Raw genomic sequence first — 12285 nt, 5'->3', positions numbered from 1 at the left:
AACTTTTTGTAAATTCTTCTGTCTATTTCTGCATCTACATGTTGTATTGCTAGCAGCACCATATCACCTAGTTAAATTCTGGGTAAGTTAAATTCTGGGTTTTTGTAAATGTACTTGGTGAATAAAGGTGATTCTGATTCAGAATTATTGACAAAGCTATGGAAAGCTACTGAATATAGGGCATGCATATCAGGGAGAAGAGAGAGAGCATGAATGAGATCACATAACCTAAAGCAGGGGTCGGCAACCCTGGTGCTGGAGTGCTATAGGCACTTCATGTTTTGGATTTAACCAACCTGGAAGACCAGGTGTGTTGAATTTAGGCAAATCACTGAACTGATCAATTAGCTCAGTTGGTCAGGGCTGCGTTCAGTATATAACTTAATAGAACGTTCAATTGAACGGAAACAGTGCTGCACTGAAAACCAGTTGAAAAAAAAACAAAAAAAAACAGGGAAGGGTTGGGTTGTGGGTTCAAAATGCATCGCAGCCCTTTAAATATGTCACTCGTTTTCAACTGAATGGAGCAAACATATCTCAAAGTCTGTTCAAGAACATTTTGGGAAAATGCATTGTTCAGTATAAACCGTTCTGCAACGTAGCAAACTTTCAAGTGAACTGAACACATCCCTGGTTAAGGGCCTAGTTGGAACAAAATCCTGCAGTACCTGAGAGACTCAAGGAACAGGGTTGCCTACCACTGCACGACAGTATTGCCCAGATGCTAATGTTCTGCTAGAGCTATAGAAAGTAGAGCAAATGCACAACTTATGGAGTCTCCTTCTCACGGTACATAACAGCAGCGTGGAAATGATCTAAGTTAATGAATGGAAATAGCTCCGTCTCTCTCTCCAAGCTCAGGATCTGAGTGTTTTTGAGACCGGGTAATTATGTTTCCAATGATGTCTCTGAATCATCTCTCAATGGACCGCCATCATAACGCAAAGGGCATTTGCATAACAGCCTGATCACCCATCTGTGGGGAATCATCATGTAATTGACACCATGCCTAATGGACATTTTAAAATGCTGGAGGAGTCAATGGAACAATCTGATGGACTCCAGAGTATGTTAAATAGGAAGTCATGGAACATGACATTGTTTTGATATTCTGTAGGATAACTGCCATGCTGTTATTTAGTTGATGGAGGGTCATATTGTTGCGCTCATGCATTTCCTTTCCTCTAAGTGTTTTGAAGCAGAACTGGATTGTAAGCTCCACCAACAGCTGAGCTCAACTGGAGCCTTCATATACAGTGCATTTGGAAAGTATTCAGACCCCTTGACTTTTTGTTACGTTACAGCCTTATTCTAAAACTGATTTTTTTCCCCCCCTCCATCAATCTATACACATTACCCCATAATAACAAAGCAAAAACAGTTTAGAAATATCCCATTTACATAAGTATTGAGACCCTTTACCCAGTACTTTGTTGAAGCACCTTGGCAGCAATTACAACCTCGAGTCTTCTTGGGTATGATGCCACAAACCTGGTGTAACAGTGTAGGTTCCGTCCCTCTTTTCGCCCCAACCTGGGCTCGAACCAGGGACCCTTGCACACATCAACAACTGACACCCATGAAGCATCGTTACCCATCACGCCACAAAAGCCACGGCCCTTGCAACGCAAGGGGAAACCCTACTTCAGGTCTCAGAGCGAGTGACGTCACTGATTGAAACGCTATTAGCGGGCACCACCGCTAACTAACTAGCCATTTCACATCGGTTACACTGGCACACCTGTATTTTTTAAACATTTCCCATTCTTCTTTGCAGATCCTCTCAATTTCTGTCAGTTTGGATGGAGAGCGTTGCTGCATTGCTATTTTCAGGTCTCTCCAGAGATGTTCGATCGTGTTCAAGTCTGGGCTCTGGCTGTTCTACTCAAGGACATTCAGAGACTTGTCCCGAAGCCACTCCTGTGTTGTCTTGGCTATGTGCTTAGGGTCGTTGTCCTGTTGGAAGGTGAAGTGTCACCCCAGTTTAAGGTCCTGAGCGCTCTGGAGCAGGTTTTCGTCAAGGATCTTTCTTTACTTTGCTCCATTCATCTTTCCCTCGATCATGACTAGATTCCCAGTCCCTGCCGCTGAAAAACATCCCCACAGCATGATGCTGCTGCCACCACGCTTTACCGTAGGGATGGTGGCAGGTTTCCTCCAGATGTGACGCTTGGCATTCAGGCCAAGGAGTTCAATCTTGGTTTCATCAAACCATTGAATCCTGTTTCTCATGGTCTGAGAGTCCTTCAGGTGCCTTTTGGCAAACTCCAAGCCTTTTACTGAGGAGTGTCTTCCATCTGGCCACTCTACCATAAAGGCCTGATTGGTGGAGTGCTGCAGAGATGGGAGAACCTTCCGGAAGGACAACCATCTCCACAGAAGAACTCTGGAGCTCTGTCAGGGTGACCATCGGGTTCTTGGTCACCTCCCTGACCGAGGCCCTTCTCCACCGATTGCTCAGTTTGGCTGGGCGGCTAGCTCTAGGAAGAGTCTTGGTGGTTCTAAACTGCTTCAATTTAAGAATGATTAGGCCACTGTGTTCTTGGAGACTTTCAATCCTGCAGACATTTTTTTAGTACACTTCCCCAGATCTGTGCCTTGACACAATCCTGTCTCGGATCTCTACAGACATTTCCTCCGACTTTAAGGCTTGGTTTTTGCTCTGACATGCACTGTCAACTGTGTGTAGATTGATGAAAATAAATACATATTTGATCCATTTTAGAATAAGGTTGTAACATTAAAATATGGAAAAAGGGAATGGGTCTGAATACTTTCAGAATGCACTGTGGAGCAGGACTACACATGTACTATTTGAGAAGGTACGGTCAGAAACATTTCCTAGGTGGAAAAGGTCGGAATGGTCATCATAATTTATCGGCGTAGTAACAAACTCCCACCTCGCAACCTATGCGACCCCAAACTGTTCACACCCCTCGTTGGCAGAGAGAACATTTTGCAGTTTTAAAGCTAATTTCCTAAAAATCTACACATTTTGCCATGACTTACTGTAGGTTATGTCCGTTCATATGATACCATCTTACTTACTGTAGGTTATGTGCGTTCATATGATACCAGCTTACTTACTGTAGGTTGTGTTCATATGATACCAGTTGCCTGACTGAATGTTTTATTTTTTTGTCGGGAGTGTGTGTGTGTGTGTGTTGTTTTCTACTTGACTTACATTGTCTAAGAGATCAATTCATGTGGTCACAGAAAAATATGGTGCATCTATACAATGAACTCACTAAGCAGTCGTGTAGGTCGTATAGGATTTCGGATGTATTTTCACATGTGTATGTTTGAGTAATCCATTATAAATGTACATGATTTACTGGTGTACTGTATGATTCAAAACCTAACCAAGGATATTACCTGTCAGTCCATGAGTCTGTCAAGCCAAGCCCCCCACTTAGCAGAACACACACACACTTCCTCGATATCATTGCTGCCCCCTGGAAAGCTGTACACATCGGTGTCAACACTTTGAAGCTCAACAGTGCTGTAAATCTGCACCGGAAGTATTGTCTTTGAATCGTAAATTAACTTTTCTCATCTACACGTTTTCTTCCTCTAACAAATCCCCTCTAGGTATCCATCCCTGGTTAGTTCATAATGCCATTATAGTCATAAACCATATCGGTCTCTTCTCTGATGGTGTCAGAAAAGCTTCCCTAATGTGTGTGTAAGCCAGAGGCTCTTGCTGTGAGGCTTCCTGAATGAAAATAGACCTACTAATGAAAGTACATGATTATAAGGCTGTTTGTGTGAGAAACTTCCTTTGTAATGAGTTGTATGAAGAATGAAAGCACATTCATTCATCAACCAGCAGCAGTATTCTTTGATGTTGCATTATAAAAATCAGCAACCAGGACACTTTCAGTGAGAAGAAATTAAACCATAAACATTTACCAGTGTTCAGTCATGCATCCTGCTCAAATGTGCTACGCATCTCAACACATCTCCACTGTGCTACGCATCTCAACACATCTCAAATACAAATCAGATAAGAATTAAATTGTACAGTAGAATGAATGTTCCTGTATGGCGAGGGATGGGAGGTGTCCTGACCAGCAGCCTTGCTCTATAATCAGGTCTAAGGTCATCATATTAAATCAGTCATTGTGAGAAGGAAGGATGTCCCCCACATTTCCCTTCAGCTCTGTGTCCCACTCCCTCGTCTGACCGCTTCACCCTCTCCCTCCCTCTGTGAGAAAGGAGGCTTATCACATTCACTTCACTGTGTTTAAACTGCACGCACACACATTCACTTCACTGTGCGTTCACACATTTCTGTGTTTTAGTTCGGTTAGCGTGGAGTACAGTAGTTCTTGGAAAGTAGATGGGCATGCTTTTTCCCCATGTCTGAGCTATGAGCAGTTTGCCTGAATGTTGTGACATAAGACACAGTGGTCAGTGTAAAAATACACTGATTTGATCTGGTGTGGATGTGGATGGCTGAAACAAGATAGGTGGTTCATCCCTAAACTCAGCTGACTCAGTGACTCATCACATTCCACTGAAATGTATCAACATTCCCCGCCCTGCCGTGAATCACTGCCAAGGGTTTCAATCTGATTTCTCTGTCAATGAACCGATTCTCACAACTATTCAACCGCTGTTGTTGAGTCTGCTGCCAGTCATGGGCATGTGTAACCGCTGTCCAGTGAAGACAAGAAGAGACTGTTCTGGGCACCAGTGGAACAGATGTGATCGTACTTCGTTAATCTTGGCTTGTGTTTTTAAAGAAAGGACTGTCCCAGCCAGTGAGCCCAGTTGATTGGTGTTTATTCTGATGATAGACACAAGGAAGCACATTAACTGTGCAGGACAACAGGATGTTGATGGCTGTAGATTGGTCATTTGTCTGTTAGAATGGAAATAACTGAATTAGCAGGAAGCTAATGTGACCATTACAATTAGTGCATGCTAGCTCTCACAGCAATAATATACAAAAGAACATCCCATGATTCCCGTGTATATTCACCCTCAAGCCGATACCCGTGCTTAGTACCCGTGCTTAGGTCTATTCAACGCTGGTCTGACCACTTCGAATCCATGCTTCAAGATTGTTTGATCACGCAGACTGGGATATGTTCCCGGGTAGTCTCTGAAAATAACATTGATGTATACACAGACATTGTGATTGAGTTCATTAGGAAGTGTATAGGGGATGTTGTTCCCACTGTGAATATTAAAACCTACCCAAACCAGAAACTGTGGACAGAAGGCAGCATTTGCGCAAACTGAAAGCGCAAACCACTGCATTTAACCATGGCAAGGGGACTGGAAATATTGTTGAATATAAACAGTGTAGTTATTCCCTCCGTACGGCAAACAAACAGGCAAAACATCAGTACAGAGAAAGTGGAGTCGCAATCCAACAGCTCAGACACGAGACGTACGTGGCAGGGTCTACAGACAATCACGGATTACAAAAGGAAAACCAGCCAAGTCGGACAACGACGTCTTGCTCCCAAACAAGCTAAACATTTTATTTGCCCCGTTTGAGGATGACACAGTGCCACCGACACCGCCCGCTCCCAAGGACTGTGGGCTCTCGTTCTCTGTGGCTGACGTGAGTAAGACATTTAACCGTGTTAATTAACCTTCGCAAGGCTTCCGGTCCAGACGGCATCCCTAGCCGCGTCCACAGAGCATGCGCAGACCAGCTGGCTGGAGTGTTTATGGACATATTCAATCTCTCCCTATCCCAGTCTGCTGTCCCCACTTGCTTCAAGATATCCACCATTGTTCCTGTACCCAAGAAAGCAAAGGTAACTGAACTAAATAACTATCAGCTCGTAGCACTCACTTCTGTCATCATGAAGTGCTTTGAGAGGCTAGTTAAGGATCATATCACCTCTATCTTACCTGACACCCTAGACCCACTTCAATTTGCTTACCGCCCCAATAGATCCACAGACGATGCAATCGCAATGCCCCATCCCATCTGGACAAGAGGAATCCCTACTTAAGAATGCTGTTTAGTGACTATAGCTCAGCCTTCAACACCATAGTACCCTCCAACCTCTTCATTAAGCTTTGGGCCCTGGGTCTGAACCCCGACCTGTGCAACTAGGTCCTGGACTTCCTGATGGGCCGCCACCAGTGGTGAAGGTAGGAAACAACACCTCCACTTCGCTGATCCTCAACACAGGGGCCCCACAAGGGTGCATGCTTAGCCCCCTCCTGTACTCCCTGTTAACCCATGACTGCGTGGCCATGCACACCTTCAACTCAAATCATTAACTTTGCATACGACACAACTGTAGTAGGCCTGATTACCAACAATGATGAGACAGCCTACAGGGAGGAGGTGAGGGCCCTGGCAGAGTGCCAGGAAACGTCAACAAAATGAAGGACCTGATTGTGGACTTCAGGAAACAGCAGAGGGAGCACGCCCCTATCCACTTTGACGGGACCGCAGTGGAGAAGGGGGAAAGCTTCAAGTTCCTCGGTGTACACATCACAGACAGGAAACTGAAGAAATTCGGCTTGGCCCCTAAGACCCTCACAAACTTTTACAGATTCACAATTGAGAGCATCCTGTTGGGCTGCATCTTCGCCTGGTACAGCAACTGCACCGCCTGCAACCGCAGGATTCTCCCCCGGTGATGCGGTCTGCCCAACGCATCACCGGGGGCATACTGCCTGCCCTCCAGGACACCTACAGCACCCGATGTCAGAGGAAGGCCAAAAATATCATCAAGAATATCAACCACCAGAGCCATGGTCTGTTCACCTTGCTATTTCTTTTATAATTTTTTATTTAACTAGGCAAGTCAGTTAAGAACAAATTATTATTTACAATGACGGCTTACCCCTGGCCAAACCCGGACGACGCTGGGCCAATTGTGCGCCGCCCTATGGGACTCCCAATCACGGCCGGATCTGATACAGCCTGGATTAGAACCAGGGACTGTAGTGACGCCTCCTGCACTGAGATGCAGTGCCATAGACCGCTGCGCCACTCAGGAGCCCTGTTGTTTAGGCTGAGGTATGTATCGTTTTTTGTGTGCTCTAGGGCAATGGTGTCTAGATGGAATTTGTATTTGTGGTCCTGACAACTGGACCTTTTTTGGAACACCATTATTTTTGTCTTAATGAGATCTACTGTCAGGGCCCAGGTCTGACAGAATATGTGCAGAAGATCTAGGTGCTGCTGTAGGCCCTCCTTGGTTGGGGACAGAAGCACCAGATCATTAGCAAACAGTAGACATTTGACTTCAGATGCTAGTAGGGTGAGGCCGGATGCTGCTGACTGTTTTAGTGCCCTTGCCAATTTGTTGATATATACAGTGAGCACCATAATTCATTGGACAGTGACCATTAATTTGTTATTTAGGTCCTGTACTCTAGCACTTTGAGTTTGAAAGGATGAGGGTGAAGTGCAGATTGTCAGCTTTAAATTAGCTTTTGTACATAGTCCCCCCCATTTTCAGGCATCAAAAAACATTGGACTGTTTAACATAATGTAGAATAAAGTAATCATTGTTAATATTTGGTCGCATATCCTTTGCATGCAATGACTGCTTGAAGTCTGCGATGCATCGACATCAGACGCTGGGTATCTTCCCTGGTGATGCTCTTCCAGGCCTGTACTGCAGCCATCTTCAGTTCCTGCTTGTTTCGGGGACTTATTGCCTTCAGTCTCCTCTTCAGCATGTAAAATGCATATTCAATTGGATTCAGATCCGGTGATTGACTTGGCCAGTCAAGGATTTCCCACTTTTTGGCCATCAAAAACCCCTTCATTGCTCTAGCAGTATGTTAAGGGTCATTGTCTTGTTGCATGATGAAGTGCCGTCCAATGAGTTTGGAGGCATTTGGTTTTATCTGAGCAGATCAAATATTTCTGTAGACTTCAGAATTCATTGTTCTACTTCTGTCTGCAGTCACATCAATGAAGACAAGTGAGCCTGTTCCACTGGCAGCCATACAGGCCCAAGCCATAACACCCCCTCCACCATGTTTCACGGATGAGGTGGTATGCTTTGGATCATGGGCATGTCTTTTTTTCTCCACATTTTCCATCACTCCGGTACATGTTAATCTTTGTCTCATCTGTCCACAATACTTTTTTCCAGAACTCTTGGGGCTCTTTTAGGTGCTTTTTAGCAAACTGTAATCTCACCTTTCTGTTCTTCAGACTTATCAGTGGTTTGCATCTTGTAGTGTACCCTCTGTAGTCCTGCTGGTGTAGTCTTCTACGTATGGTAGACTTTGACACATCTACACCTGCATCCAGGAGAGTGTTTTGGTCTGTTGGGCTAGCTGTGTTAGCTGGTGCTGGGGAAAAACTGTGACACCAATCAGGCCCTCGAGGACTGGAGTTGCCCAGGCCTGCCCTAGACACAACTACTTCAACATAAATGGGTATCAGGTTGTTGTCCAGTTCTGGCATTTAGGTCGCCACAGACAAGTACATGTCCCTGGGCCTGGAAATGGTTCATCTCCCCCTCTAGGATGGAGAAGCTGTCATCATTAAAGTATTGGGATTCTATCTCTCTCTGTGTGTGTGTGTGTGTGTGTATATACACACACGTCTGTCTCCGTGTGTGTGTGTACGTCTCTCTGTATCACATCTTCTGTTGTAGCTCAGATAAAACAGAGGTCACAGTGAGTGAGTGAGTGAGAGAGTGAGAGAGAGAGAGAGGAGGATTGTCGAGGGAAATCTGGAGGTTTGATTTAGTGTGTAATGGAGGACGGGGTTGTTGTACATCAGCCTAACCTCTGCTCAGATACAAACATCATAAACTCCCAAAACATCTGTCTCCAACACATCATGTACTGTAGGAGTTGCCCTAAGGAGATAACTCCTTGCAGATTCTCAACTGTCACAAAAAGTTGAGAGAAAAAAAGAATATTCAGAACTCCACTCGATTTACCTTCAAGTTTCTTTGTAATATTGACTGCTTTGTGCTTCCAGCTAATCGAGGTCTCCGCATATAACTTGGACTCTTAACTAGGGTCTTTCTGTGAATTAGCTGTAAATATCCATGCTTAAAAGCAGTGAGGATTCTTCATTTGTTTACCCCTGCAGCCTTCGCGAGAGGACCATTAATCTTCTATTCCAGGAAACGGTTGTCGCATGTTCATTACACACAGCAGTTGCATCATTCTCCTGGTCAGATAAAAATCTCTTGGTTGGCTTCTGTGTCAGTGATTGCATAAATGCATGTGAACATCATAATCTGAATGATCCTATATTCAACTGTGTGGATATCATGATCCATATCATGTACTGTATGTCTATTCAATATGCATTTGTTTACCTAAGCTTAGCCTGATATCGTGATATGAGAAAGAGAAAACTGTAAGGGAACTGTAAAAGAAAGGTCATCCAAGGTAAAGGAACAATCAATACCCATTGACTTCCTGTAATAGTTATGTCATGGCTGTTCTACTGTTAACAAGCGTCAGTGTTCAAAACATGGAAACTATGTAAAAAGGGTGTGGTGAAGTGAGGTCGGCTTCCCATAATTGTTACGCAATCCTTTGGCCATCCATGAAACGGAAGAGAATCCAATGTATTCCAATCCTCACAGTGTGGTTCATGTAACAACAGTCTGTGTACTTCTCAGTAACTAAGGAGAGAGGGGAAAAGGCAAGTAATAGTGTAAGCCAACAGTATGGGGCCAAATTGGAATTAAGGGGTGGATCTGTCCCACTTGAGAAATCCATTTAACTCTGTATGCTTTCTCTCATCCTGTCTACTCTTCCTCCAAACCCTGAAGCAGCCGGCCTACACCCCAACAGGGAGTCAGAGGTTCAAGCAGTAGGCCTATACCCCAACACCCCGCTATAGGGAGTCAGGGGTTCAAGCAGTAGGGCTACACCCCAACACCCCACTATAGGGAGTCAGAGGCTCACTCATGTAAAACTGAGCGAAAGGACACAGAGGAACATTGGCAAACTATTTCCTTTACCATGACAACAGAGCATCCGCCCCTCCCCCTTCCCTGCTGTACAATGTCTCTTCCCTTCAACTGCCATTGTGTCATGACATGAGTCCTCTGGATCTGTGGGTGGACTGTGCCCTTCCCTGACCCTTCCCTGCTGTACAATGGCTCTTCCTCTCAACTGCCATTGTGCCATGGCATGAGTACTCTGGACCTGTGGGTGCACCTGTGGGAGGACTGTGCCTGTACTCCTGTGAGTGAGTTACACTCCCCCATGTAGGTCAGATGCACTGAAGTCACTACTATGTTGAGGCATGACTGGGTTGGGATTGACAGGAAGGAACTGACTGGAGTTCCTGTAACATGCTGAATACTGTATGTCATAATTCACTATGCTTAACTATTGGTTTAATCTGTGATGTCACCATTGGGAAGAACCTATTCCCCTAACATTCCCCAGAGAAATGGAGGAACCTATTCCCCTAACATTCCCCAGAGAAATGGAGGAACCTATTCCCCTAACATTCCCCAGAGAAATGGGAAAGAACAGTTTGATCCTGATATTCAACACTAAGAGCAATTCAATAATAATGTCATACAGAATGCCATTTCATTATGCCTTTGCAAATTCCAATTATATTCCTCCAGACAGATTCATATTAATGTCATTATCACCATTAAATGACAGCATAAGCTTGTTGCACAAAACAGAGACTACCTTATATCTGTGATTTTTTTCTGAAGTTTTGGAATAGATGGAGTAAAATTCTCTGTTTTATACAGGATAGTATAGGCTACATTTTTATGTATATAGTGCCTTCGGAAAGTATTCAGACCCCTTGACTTTTTCCACATTTTGTTATGTTACAGCCTTATTCTAAAAGGGATTACATAAAAAAAATGTTCCTCAGCAATCTACACACAATACCCCATAATGACAAAGCGAAAAACAGACTAAGAAATGTTTGCAAATGTATTAAAATAAAAAACAGAAATACCTTATTTATTATGCAACTTTGCTATGAGACTCGAAATTGAACTCAGGTGCATCCTGTTTCCATTGATCATCCTTGAGATGTTTCTACAACTTGATTGGATTTCACCTGGGGTAAATTCAATTGATTGGACATGATTTGGAAAGGCACACACCTATCTATATAAGGTCCTACAGTTGACAGTGCATGTCAGAGCAAAAACCAATCTATGAGGTTGAAGGAATTGTCCGTAGAGCTCCGAGACAGGATTTGTTAAGGCACAGATCTGGGGAAGAGTACCAAAAACTTTCTGCAGCATTGAAAGTCCCCAAGAACACAGTGGCCTCAGCATTCTTAAATGGAAGAAGTTTGGAACCACCAAGACTCTTCCTAGAGCTGGCCGCCCAGCCAGACTGCACAATCGGGGGAGAAGGGCCCTGGTCAGGGAGGTGACCAAGAACCCGATGGTCACTCTAACAGACCTCCAAAGTTCCTCTGTGGAGATGGGAGAACCTTCCAGAAGGACAACCATCTCTGCAGCACTCCACCAATCAGGCCTTTATGGTAGAGTGGTCAGACGGAAGCCACTCCTCAGTAAAAGGCACATGACAGCCCGCTTGGAGTTTGCCAAAAGGCACCTAAAGACTCTCAGACCATGAGAAACAGGATTCTCTGGTCTGATGAAACCAAGATTGAATTCTTTAGCCTGAATGCAAAGCATCATGTCTGGAGGAAACCTGGCACCGTCCCCATGGTGAAGCATGGTAGTGGCAGCATCATGCTGTGGGGATGTTTTTCAGCGGCATTGACTGGGAGACTAGTCAGGATCGAGGCAAAGATGAACGAAGCAAAGTACAGAGAGATCCTTGATGAAAACCTGCTCCAGAGCGCTCAGGACCTCAGACTGGGGCGAAGCTTCACCTTCCAACAGGACAATGACCCTAAGCACACAACCCTTCGGGACAAGTCTCAGAATGTTCTTGAATGGCCCAGCCAGAGCCCTGACTTGAACCCAATCTAACATCTCTGGAGAGACCTAAAAATAGCTGTGCAGCGATGCTCCCCATCCAACCTGACAGAGCTTGAGAGGATCTGTAGAGGAATTGGAGAAACTCCCCAAATACAGGTGTGCCAAGCTTGTAGGTCATACCCAAGAAGACTCAAGGCTGTAATCGCTGCCAAAGGTGCTTCAACAAAGTACTGAGTACAGGGTCTGAATACTTATGTAAATGTAATATTTTATTGCATTTTTTTTTTACATATTTGTTAACATTTCTAAAAATATGTTTTTGCTTCGTGGGGTATTGTGGTGGGGTATTGTGTAGATTGAGGGGTGAAAACTATGTAATCAATTTTAGAATAAGGCTGTAAAGTAACAAAATGTGGAAAAAGTCAAGGGGTCTGAA

Source organism: Salmo salar, chromosome 01 (assembly GCF_965601325.2).
Source record: "Salmo salar chromosome 01, fSalSal1, whole genome shotgun sequence".
NCBI classification, from domain to species: Eukaryota; Metazoa; Chordata; class Actinopteri; order Salmoniformes; family Salmonidae; genus Salmo; species Salmo salar.
Note: the sequence above shows the minus strand (reverse complement) of the source record.